The 9,663-nt window shown below is 43.0% G+C and overlaps 1 long non-coding RNA gene across 1 annotated transcript; it reads left to right on the top strand.

The window, feature by feature from the left end:
• Positions 1-6,838: 6,838 nt before the first annotated feature.
• LOC134484456 (uncharacterized) lies at positions 6,839-9,439 on the top strand. The gene is made up of 4 exons (XR_010061912.1): positions 6,839-6,974; positions 8,026-8,295; positions 8,691-8,891; positions 8,972-9,439. It is a non-coding gene; the product is annotated as an uncharacterized LOC134484456 (long non-coding RNA).
• Positions 9,440-9,663: the final 224 nt, after the last annotated feature.

The raw sequence follows: 9,663 nt of genomic DNA, 5'->3' as shown, positions 1-9,663 counted from the left end.
TTTGACAGCTATCTTCCCCTGGGGATCTGCCCTATCTCTACCTCCCTGGACTGGGATTCTATGTGGGCCACAAAGCCTACCCATCATTTACCTGAGACCTGTGAGCCATCTCCTCAACTGCTAAGGTTCAAGTCCCGGTTTTGGGCCCAACTATTTTACTGTTGTTTTCTTATTCTTCTTTTTTTTTTTTTTGTCTTGGTCATAATATAAGTAGCAGGTTAAGGTTTGACTGGCTCACTCAAACAATCACTCAAATCCCTCCACACAAATGTGTTCTAATAAGGAGGAGGACTCTGCTGACTCTCTCTTCTGTAAAGTCTTACCTTAACAGATGAGTTAAAGGTTGGGATTATCCTAGTGGGTGATTGTGGATGCTGTTGTTGATGTTGAGGGAGGCTGGCAAATGAGGGGGCACAGCTGAGTCACGTATAATAACAGATACAAAGCTGAGTGTGGTAGTGCATACCTATATTCTCAATACTCGCGAAGATCACAAGTTCAAATCCAGCCTGGGCTACATAGAAATCCAAAGACAGCCTGGGCTACATCATATATCAAGGCCAGCCTGGGCTACAAAGTAAGTTCATGGCCAGCCTGGGCTACATAGTAAGTCCCTGGCCAACCTGGGCTACATAGAAAGTCCAAGGTCAGCTTGGCCTACTTACGTGACTCTTCTCCAAACAACAACAGGTTTTTTTTTCCTTTTTGGTTTCTGTCTCTCCTATTTCCTCTACAATGATACCAGTGCTGTAGTTTGGGGGTGTTTGCGAGAAGTTTCATCATGTCTGATGGTCCAGGAACTCCCAAGCAGCACGGCAAACCAAACAGTGCAGCAAACAAGTCTGTTTCGATTTTTGAAGAAAAATATGAAACATGGGAAGTGCTGTCTGAAGAAATGGCTCTAAGATGGGACAATGCCTCGGGAGACGGGGCTTGGATCTTGTGCTAGTTTCCTCGTGAGAAAAACAATGATGTTCTCAACCAGAGTCTGTGTTGGGAATACAATGCTGTGCTTCCATTTCAACACTGCATAATCTCAATATGGCCACCCTGGAAATCTTGTCTGATATCAAACAAATTATTGGAGAGATAAGTTGAGTATAAACATTGTAATTAAAAAGTGTTTAAATGATGAATAATTTTTTTTTAATTTTTTGTCCGTGGGACCAGGTTCAGTGTTCTGCATAAACTCTAAAACACGGCAATTTCTTTTTCTTTTTTTTAAATCGCCAAACAGAATGGATCTTATATTTTTCTATCTAGGTTTAATCAAGACGTAAAAATAAAATTCTTTGCTTAAAAAAAATGTGTTTCATTGGCTTTTCTTTGTTAATTTCTTATTTTTAGTGTTTTGTGTTTTGGGGTTCATTTTAAAAATTATTTTTTCATTGAATTAATTATTTTCTTATTTTCTAGTGTAAATAAAAATGTAGGTTGCTGGTCTTTGTTTGTAGTCTAAGAATTAGTGTTGTAACTAAAGTTTCCTCTTAGCACCATCATAGTTATGTCTCACACATTTTGATAGTATGTTTCCTATCTTCTTTTTTTCTTACTGTTACATAGTTTCATTATTTCTTGACATATGTATTATTTGTGAATGTGTAATTTAATGTTTCTCGTCTGGGAGACTCCTGTTTCTCATTGAAGACTTCTATTTTTTTTTTTGTTTTTGTTTTTTTGTATTAGCAGAATACATCCTGAGGGGCTGGAGATGCAGCTCAGTGGACAGAGTGCTCACTTGGCTCTCACACAGCTTTGGGCTCCACCTATAGTACCTCATCAGCTGGTGTAGTAGTACATGCCCATAGTCCCATTACCAGGAGGAGAATCAGGAGTTCAAAATCATCCTTGGGTGCATAGGGTGTTTGAGGCCAGCCTAGGCTACATGAAACCTGTATAAACAAATATGTCCCACAAGACATCCTTTCTTAGGCATTTGCCACACTTTGTTCTGTGGTTTCTGAGTGTCTGAAAAGTCTAGGGTACTTGAAGGAAAAGAACATCCTGGTGCTACTAGGGACTGTCAGTCAGAGACATGGGCTGTTGACGCCATCTCATCCGAGCTGGTTTACCGCCTGCTTCTGTTGCTGATGGGCTGATCCGTGTCCACAGCTTTACTCATAATCACCCTGCTTCCTTTTAGCTGTACCCATTCTTGCTTCCTGCTGAGGCTGTGATGGACACAGCCTAGTGACACAAAGAATTGGGGTCTCCTTCCAGCCCACTGATTCTCTCAACAGTAAGTTCTTTCTCTGTAGAAATAGTTTCTCTCTTGCCTATACTATCAGAAATAAATATAACACTCTTCTCTGTTTTATTTGGACACTGGGTTTCATTATGTAGGTAGGGCTGGCCTGAAACTCACTGTATAAACCAGGTCGGCCTTGAACTCACAGAGATCAGCTTGCTTCTGAGTGCTGGGATTAAAGGGACATACCTGGCTCCTTTTTTTTTTTTTAATTTTTTTAATTCAACTCTATGCTGTGTGTGTGTGTGTGTGTGTGTCTGTGTGTCTCTCTGTGTGTGTGTTTGTGTGTTTTGACCAAAGAGTCCATCAGATCCTCTGAATCCTGATCCTCTGCAAGAGTATCCAGTGTTCCTAACCAGTGAGCCGTCTTCCCAGGCCCTTCTGCCTGTTCTAAACTCCACTTCATTGTTCATCTTGCCCAGACATGTCTTTAATGCCTACTCTTAGTGTTTGCTTTAATTCAGTGATTTTCGAATTTCTATTTTCTATTTTCTATTCGATTTTCTCTTGTTTCTTCTATTACCTCACCAAGATGATGTGTATCCTTTTGTTTTGGAAGTTTCTCATTGACAACGCTTGAATCCTGGCTTTAAAATCCTTGCTGACAATTCTGACAAGGGTTTTCTCTTGTTGCCACCACCAGGGAACTGGTTTTTCTCCTCTGCTTTTCATTTAGGGGGATGGTCATGGTGTGCCGTGATTTCCATTTTGACATCGTTTGTCTACGATGTCAGCAGTCCTGACACTGTGGGTACAGTGGCTGTTTATCCTTCATAAACTTATGGTGGTGTTTTGGTTTTTCTGGATTTGCCTGATTGAATAAAAGGGATTTACCTCCAGTCCATACCAACAGGCATATTTTAGAGGAGTCAACAAGAGTGGTTCTCAACCGTCCTAACATAACCTTTTCATACAGCTCCACCAACTGCAAAATTATTTCATTGCTACTTCATAACTTTAATTTTGCTGTAGTAATGAATTGTGATGTAAATGTCTGGAATTCAGGATATATGATATGTGACTCCTGTGCAAGGGCCATTTGAGCTCCCAAAGGGGTCTCAATCCAAGGGTTAAGAACCACTGATCTGGACATGGTGGGAGGCCTTTACCGAAGTAGATGGGTTGCCCAGTGTTGCTGGGGAGGAGTCTCCATCTCTGGAAGGCAAAGGATCTTCCAAGGTCAGGCTTTTTCCTGGGTCCCTCTGGAATAGTGGACACACCCTTGATGGTTACTGATGGATCAACTGAGTCCAGGCAGTTTTCTTTACATCCTCGAAGATGAGGATTATAAAAAGGGTTCTGCTAGCCAAAAGCAGTGGCTGAAGCTATCCCTGGCGATCTTTCCCTTACCTAATGGCTCCTTGTCCACACAAGGCAAACAGTAGATGTCTGAGTCCCTCCCAAGCTGCACCTTTCCAATCTACACTCTTCCTCTGTGCTGTTTCTTTCATGAAGAGCACACACGCTAACCCTGAACCCATCTTGTCCTCAGTCAGCACTAACAACCTTGTCCTCTCTGCCAGCTTCACTTTCCCATATGACGCGGCTGCTCACAATTCTGAGACATGTTCATGCTTCTATGGACAAACAGAATGGCACCAATTGCCTAGTCTATAATGACACAGATTCTGTATGATTCTGATTCAGAAGCCTGTAAATCCAAGATGAAGAGACCATCGGCAGAGGAAGGAGTTCTTGTGGGATGTTGTCACCGCAGAAGGGATTCAATGGGCTAGGAAGACAAGAGAGGGAGCCAAACTCCCTTTCATAATTTAACCTTTTACTACAATAGCATCATTAATGGATCTTTATTTGTAGGTCGGATCCCTCTTGACCTAATCAATTCTTCACAACTACGTTCCCACTGGGGATTAATCTTCAGAAAATTACTTTTGGGCAAACACATTCAAACCAGAGATGAGGTGAAAAATTGGATATCTGTAGTGGGGATGGGCATTATTCTTCCCACGTTGTGTACCTATAAGTTCTCTAACTACCTCCTTCCCCACGGTAGCCTCACTGAATGACGTGAATTCCAGGTGATTGATGAGGTAAAGACACCAAAGCTCATTTCTATATCCTGTCACCAGTATCAAGTTCGAAACAGCAAGAGCCACCTGTGGGAAGGAAAATATGAATAAACTTTATGCAATCTCTAAACTATGAACCCCCAATTTAATCAAAACATTGTTTTAGACTCAGTTCTCTTATATCGATGTGCTTTAAATGTACAAGTCAGTGGGCTTACTGGTGACTCCTTGTACATGTTTATACTGTACATTAGCCATCTTCATCCTCACAAATCACCTCCATTTCCACCTGCACACACACACACACAAACACACACTCACACACACACACACACACACACACACACCCTGCTGCTCCCCTTCCTCTTCCCAAATGCCCCCTTTCACTTAATATCCCTTATTAAAATCTAAATTCCGCAATCGTCTGTTTGAGTCTGGCTTGTTTCACTTAACATATTGTATTTTACACTCCATCCATTTTTCTGAGAACAAAACCCTTTGGTCTTAAACATAGATGAGAATCACATCAATGTATATGACATTTTTTAAGTCATTCTTCCAGTGATCAACAGCTAAGGTTTTTCCAATGGCTTGTCTATTACACACAGTGTGGCAATCAGAATGGATGTGCAGGGTTCCTTGTTTGTTTTTATTGTCAGTTTGACTCAACCTTGGAAGAAGGATCCTCAGCTGAAGAATTGCCTCCATCAGAGAGGCTTTTGGCCACATCTGTAAGGAATTTTTTTTGATGGTTGATGTGGAAGTGTCTAGCCCACTGTGGGTACTGTCATCCCCTATGAAGGTGGCCCTGGGTTGTATGAGAAGGAGAGAAAGCTGAGTAGGTCATGGATAGCAATCCAGTACTCAGCATTTCTAAGTTGTCTCTGCTTCCTTTCCTGCCTCTAGAGTCCTGCCTGAGTTCCTGCCCCAACGTCGCTCAGTAATTGACGGGAGCCTAGAAGATAGAGTAAGACAAACTCTTTCCTCCTCAAGTTGACGGCTATGATGAGATTGTTCTTCTTGATGCCTACGTGCACTTCCCATTTTTGAAAGTTGTCTCTGTTTATTGTTCTTAGAAAGATGATATTGCATGTTTTCTCATGGGTTCTCTGTCTCTCACCATGTCGCTCTCTGTCTCTGTCTCTCACTGTATTTGTGTGTTAGAGTGTGTATATGTGTATGTTTGTGTGTGTGTATGTGTGTGTGTTTCTGTGTGTATGTATGTGTGTGTTTGTGTGTATGTATGTGTGTGTTTGTGTTTCTGTTAATGTATGAGTGTTTCTGTATGTGTGTTTTGTGTGTGTGTGTGTGTGTGTGTGTGTGTGTGTGTGTGTGTGATTTCCAGACTTAAAAAAAAATTCCCCAAGGCTGCAAATCTCAGCAGGTGCCTAGAAAAGGGAGATGAAGGGGAGAAAAGGGGGAAAAATCATGTCATTTGAGTTAACCCAACATTGAGGTCAGCCACATAGTGGACCAACAGTCACATAATGGCAGAGGAGTCATAAGAGCAGAGAGAGAGGAAAACTCAAAGTGTGAAGGAAAATGTGCTTAAACTACGATAGAAGGTAGAAAAAGAAGACGGTGCACTTAGAAAAGTGGGCAGATTTTAAAAAGCTGCCATAAGTTATTAAGCTCTAAGTACATTTAAAAAAAATTATAATGTTAAAGTGGAAGGGAATTACTGGGAAGAGGGAAAAGAGGGTCAGAGTGTAGTGGGGACAGGGGAGGGTTCTGAAAAGAATCCTTTTGAAGATCTGAAGAACTATGTGACACAAACAATTAAAGTGCCCTGTAATTTAAAGGTAAACTCCATACTTACCTGCATCCAGTATTCTGTCTACCCATATTTCAAAAATAAAATTACCTCATCTATTTCCTCCTGTTTTGCTGCATTTGATCTAATAAATTCCTTGTAACCAGAAGTGCTGGTAAATTTTAAAGACATTTAAAATATGACTGGTCGATATCGGGTTTGTCATCAGTTTATCCAGACTTGGAAGCAGGTCCAAGAGCTAATTTTTCCTCGCTCTTTGCAAATAATCCATAATTCATGATCGCCATTGACTTCAATACAAGGTATTTAATCCTGTCAAATTCCAGCTTTGTTTGAATAAAAATGGCCGTCCTCTAATTGTGGGTTTTGATAAAGCTAATTTTGGTGTGCTATCCAGTGGGCTGCCTCGGAGAGAGAGCCTAGCAATATTTCTGATACGGAGAATGACTTAAAGATAACCAAAGGAAAGATAGGAGCTGGGAAAATAACCACCAAGGATGTTGGTGACTCAGAAACCAAAGACTTTTTCAAAAAAAAAAAAGCATGAAAAGAGCTACTTGGACAGACTGTGACTCGAGTCATCAGAATATGTGGGTGGGGACTTTACTTTGGGCCTCCAGGAGGCTACATGAGAAGCTAAAGCCTAGATGCTGGAAGTTTCTAAGCGTAACTAGGGAAGGAACTGGGCTGAGAGGGCTTCTATGACGCAAGCAGAGCCTGGATGATGTCACAGAGCACAAGGGCGGAGGTTGCGCATCTCTTCCACTTGGGGGCTCTAGACTCCCCTGAAGGTGGGTTCACTATTTTCGCAGCGGGGTGTGAAGGACAGTTCAGCTCCTGAACCCCACAATTACTCAACAGGCTTTTGGAGCCTGACCGGTTTCCGAAGACAGAATCTGGACGACTAGGACATTTTCTTTCGGTAAATACGTTTATGAAGATAACTGGGACCCTTGTAGTCCAGAAAGCTAAAAGTTTTCCCTCGTACAGCACGTAACCGTATGTTCTGATGTCTTCCACGTTTGAGAGCTAGGCGGATGATCTAGGCTAGTCAGTTTCCGGAGTTTATTATACTTTGCTAACAATATCTAATTCATAATTCTACTAAAATGCCAAAGCTCCTCTCTGTGCCTGTGCATTTTAGGAGATAATATTTCTTTGTTTGTTTGTTTGTTTGTTTGTTTGTTTGTTTGTTTTTGGGAGCTGAGGACCGAACCCAGGGCCCTGTGCTTGCTAGGCAAGTGCTCTACAATTGAGTTAAATCCCAACCCCAGGAGATATTATTTCTAAATGGCTGTTGTTGCCTACAAAAAAGACTCTTGTTGCGGTCGAAGATGCAACAGCATCGCGGAATAAACCTGGGGCTGGGTAAGGATGCACAGTACAGAAAGCCAGTAGACTGGTGTGCTGTGTTTCTGGGCAGACACTTGTGGATGTTGCCACATAGCTCACAGTTAGAGGGTAGAAGAGGGGTGTGGCCACCCTTCTGGCTCCTTTGCTATCCTTTCTCTGTTCTGCTTGCTTAAAGTGGGGACAGGGATACTTAATCCCACACTGACCTAGCCATTCAAGGAGAGGATCTTCACCAGAGGCAAAGTGCCTCGGGCTGAAGAAATGTGTCTGAATATGTTACTCTGAGCTGTAGAGAACCATTTGTTCATTTCCCTTTGAACTTTAGATTTTGATTTTTGAGACAGTGTTTTTCTGTGGGTAGCTTTGGCTATCCTGGAACTAACTCTGTAGACCAGGCTGGCCTTGATCTCACAGAGGTCGGCCTCCTTCTGCCTCATGAGTGCTGGAATTAAAGGTGTGCTCCACCATTGCCCAGCCTTCCTACGAACTTCTGATTATGACAGAATTACATTCAGATGCTCAACCCTGTTTACCATCCCCTTCCTCACCTGCTCCAAAGTTCTTTTAGAAAAGAGCCTTGGTCCAGCGCCCTCCCCACCCCACCCCCATTGTTCTTGCAGGCACTCAGAGGCAACAGCATTGTGTCTGGTTTAAGCAGGTGAGCTCTTCAAACACAGGGCACGGGCAAGTATGAAGCCTGAACACAGAACGGTAGCCACAAGACAGTGGACCAGAGTGCCGTGGCCTACCGCACTAGGTCTACAGCCAAGAAGAAGAGGATGTCTCAGAGGAGTATGAGCACACCATCATTCCAGAAGCGGAGGAGGAGGAGGCCTTCTCCCCAGGCTCTGGGGAACATTGTGGGCTGCTGATTTTCTCATGGATGTAAGGTAGGTGATGAGCCCGTCACCCAGTGGAAGGCCATCGTTCTAGATCAACTGCCAACAAATCCCTCTCTGTATCTGGTCAAGTATGATGGAATTAACTGTGTCTATGGACAGGAACTTCACAGCGATGAGAGAATTTTAAAGCTTAAGGTCTTGCCTCACAAAGTAGTGTTTTCTCAAGTGAAAGACGCCCATCTCGCAAGAGCCATGGTTGGCCGAGCTGTGGAGCATAAATTTGAGGGCAAACATGGCTCTAAGAACAACTGGAGGGGGGGTGGTCCTAGCCCAGGTGCCGATCATGAAGGACTGGTTTTAAATCACCAAGAAGAAAGATCCAGTCCTATACATCTATCAGCTCCTGGACGATTACGCAGAAGGTAACCTCTGTATCATTCCAGAGACTCCTCCAGCAGAGGTGAAGTCAGACGTTTACAGCGACATCTTAACAGGTCAATGTGTGCAGTTCACCAGAAGCGACAGGTCCAAAAAGATCGGCAAAGTCATTTACCAAGTTCCAGCCACGCCTTCCGTGTACTTGATCAAGTTTGATGGTGACGTCCACATCTACGTCTATAATGTGTTGGATAAGATCTGTTAAGGTGAAATTCACAATGTGAGGGAAAAATAGATGGGGAATTTATAGGATTGGGGGGAAAATGTTTGTTTTTCTGTGTTTCAGATACCCAAGGGCCTTTGACAACCCCAGTATCATTTCCAGTGGAATTTGGTTTTGCTCTAAAAATTAAAATGTGCGATGTGACGTGTTGTGTGTGCACACTTTGGTGGAGGAGACGGGCTGTGGTGGATGGAACATGGAGAGGAATCCGGAAAGGTCAAATCTGTGAACAGTGAGTCTGATTTCCCGTAGGCTAAAACAAACAGGACTGAGCTGGTCTGGTATATAGGGAGAGAAAAGAACTGGAGATGAGGCTTAGAGGAGCAGGGATGGCACGGGAAAAAAAAGATGGATGTTTAGGAAGCAGTGGAGAGGGGCCAGAAATAGATAGACTCTCTGAGGTGAAGTTTGAGGGAGAAACAAATGGGGAAAGAGGGGCAGGTATCAGGGAGGTGGTCTTGGAACTCAAGGGGAAACCCAATAAACTGATCCAAGCAGACAGAGAATCAGAGAAGATCGGGGATTGTTTGACTAACGAAACCTAATGAAACCTGTTTCTCATCTGAAGATGTATTATTTTTAATTATGTGGGTGGGGGCAAGGCATGAACACAGGAGACCACAGAGACAAGAATAGTCAGGTCCCCTGGAGCTGGAATTAAAGGTGGTTGGGAGCCATTGGACATGAGCTCAAAGAACAAATCCATGTCCTCTTTCAAAGCAGACGAGCTCTTGATCCATTGGTTATCTCTCCAG

The sequence above is a fragment of the Rattus norvegicus genome, chromosome Y (assembly GCF_036323735.1).
Source record: "Rattus norvegicus strain BN/NHsdMcwi chromosome Y, GRCr8, whole genome shotgun sequence".
Taxonomy (NCBI): Eukaryota; Metazoa; Chordata; class Mammalia; order Rodentia; family Muridae; genus Rattus; species Rattus norvegicus.
The sequence above is the reverse complement of the archived record's forward strand: the minus strand, read 5'-3'. Positions and strand labels throughout refer to the sequence as shown.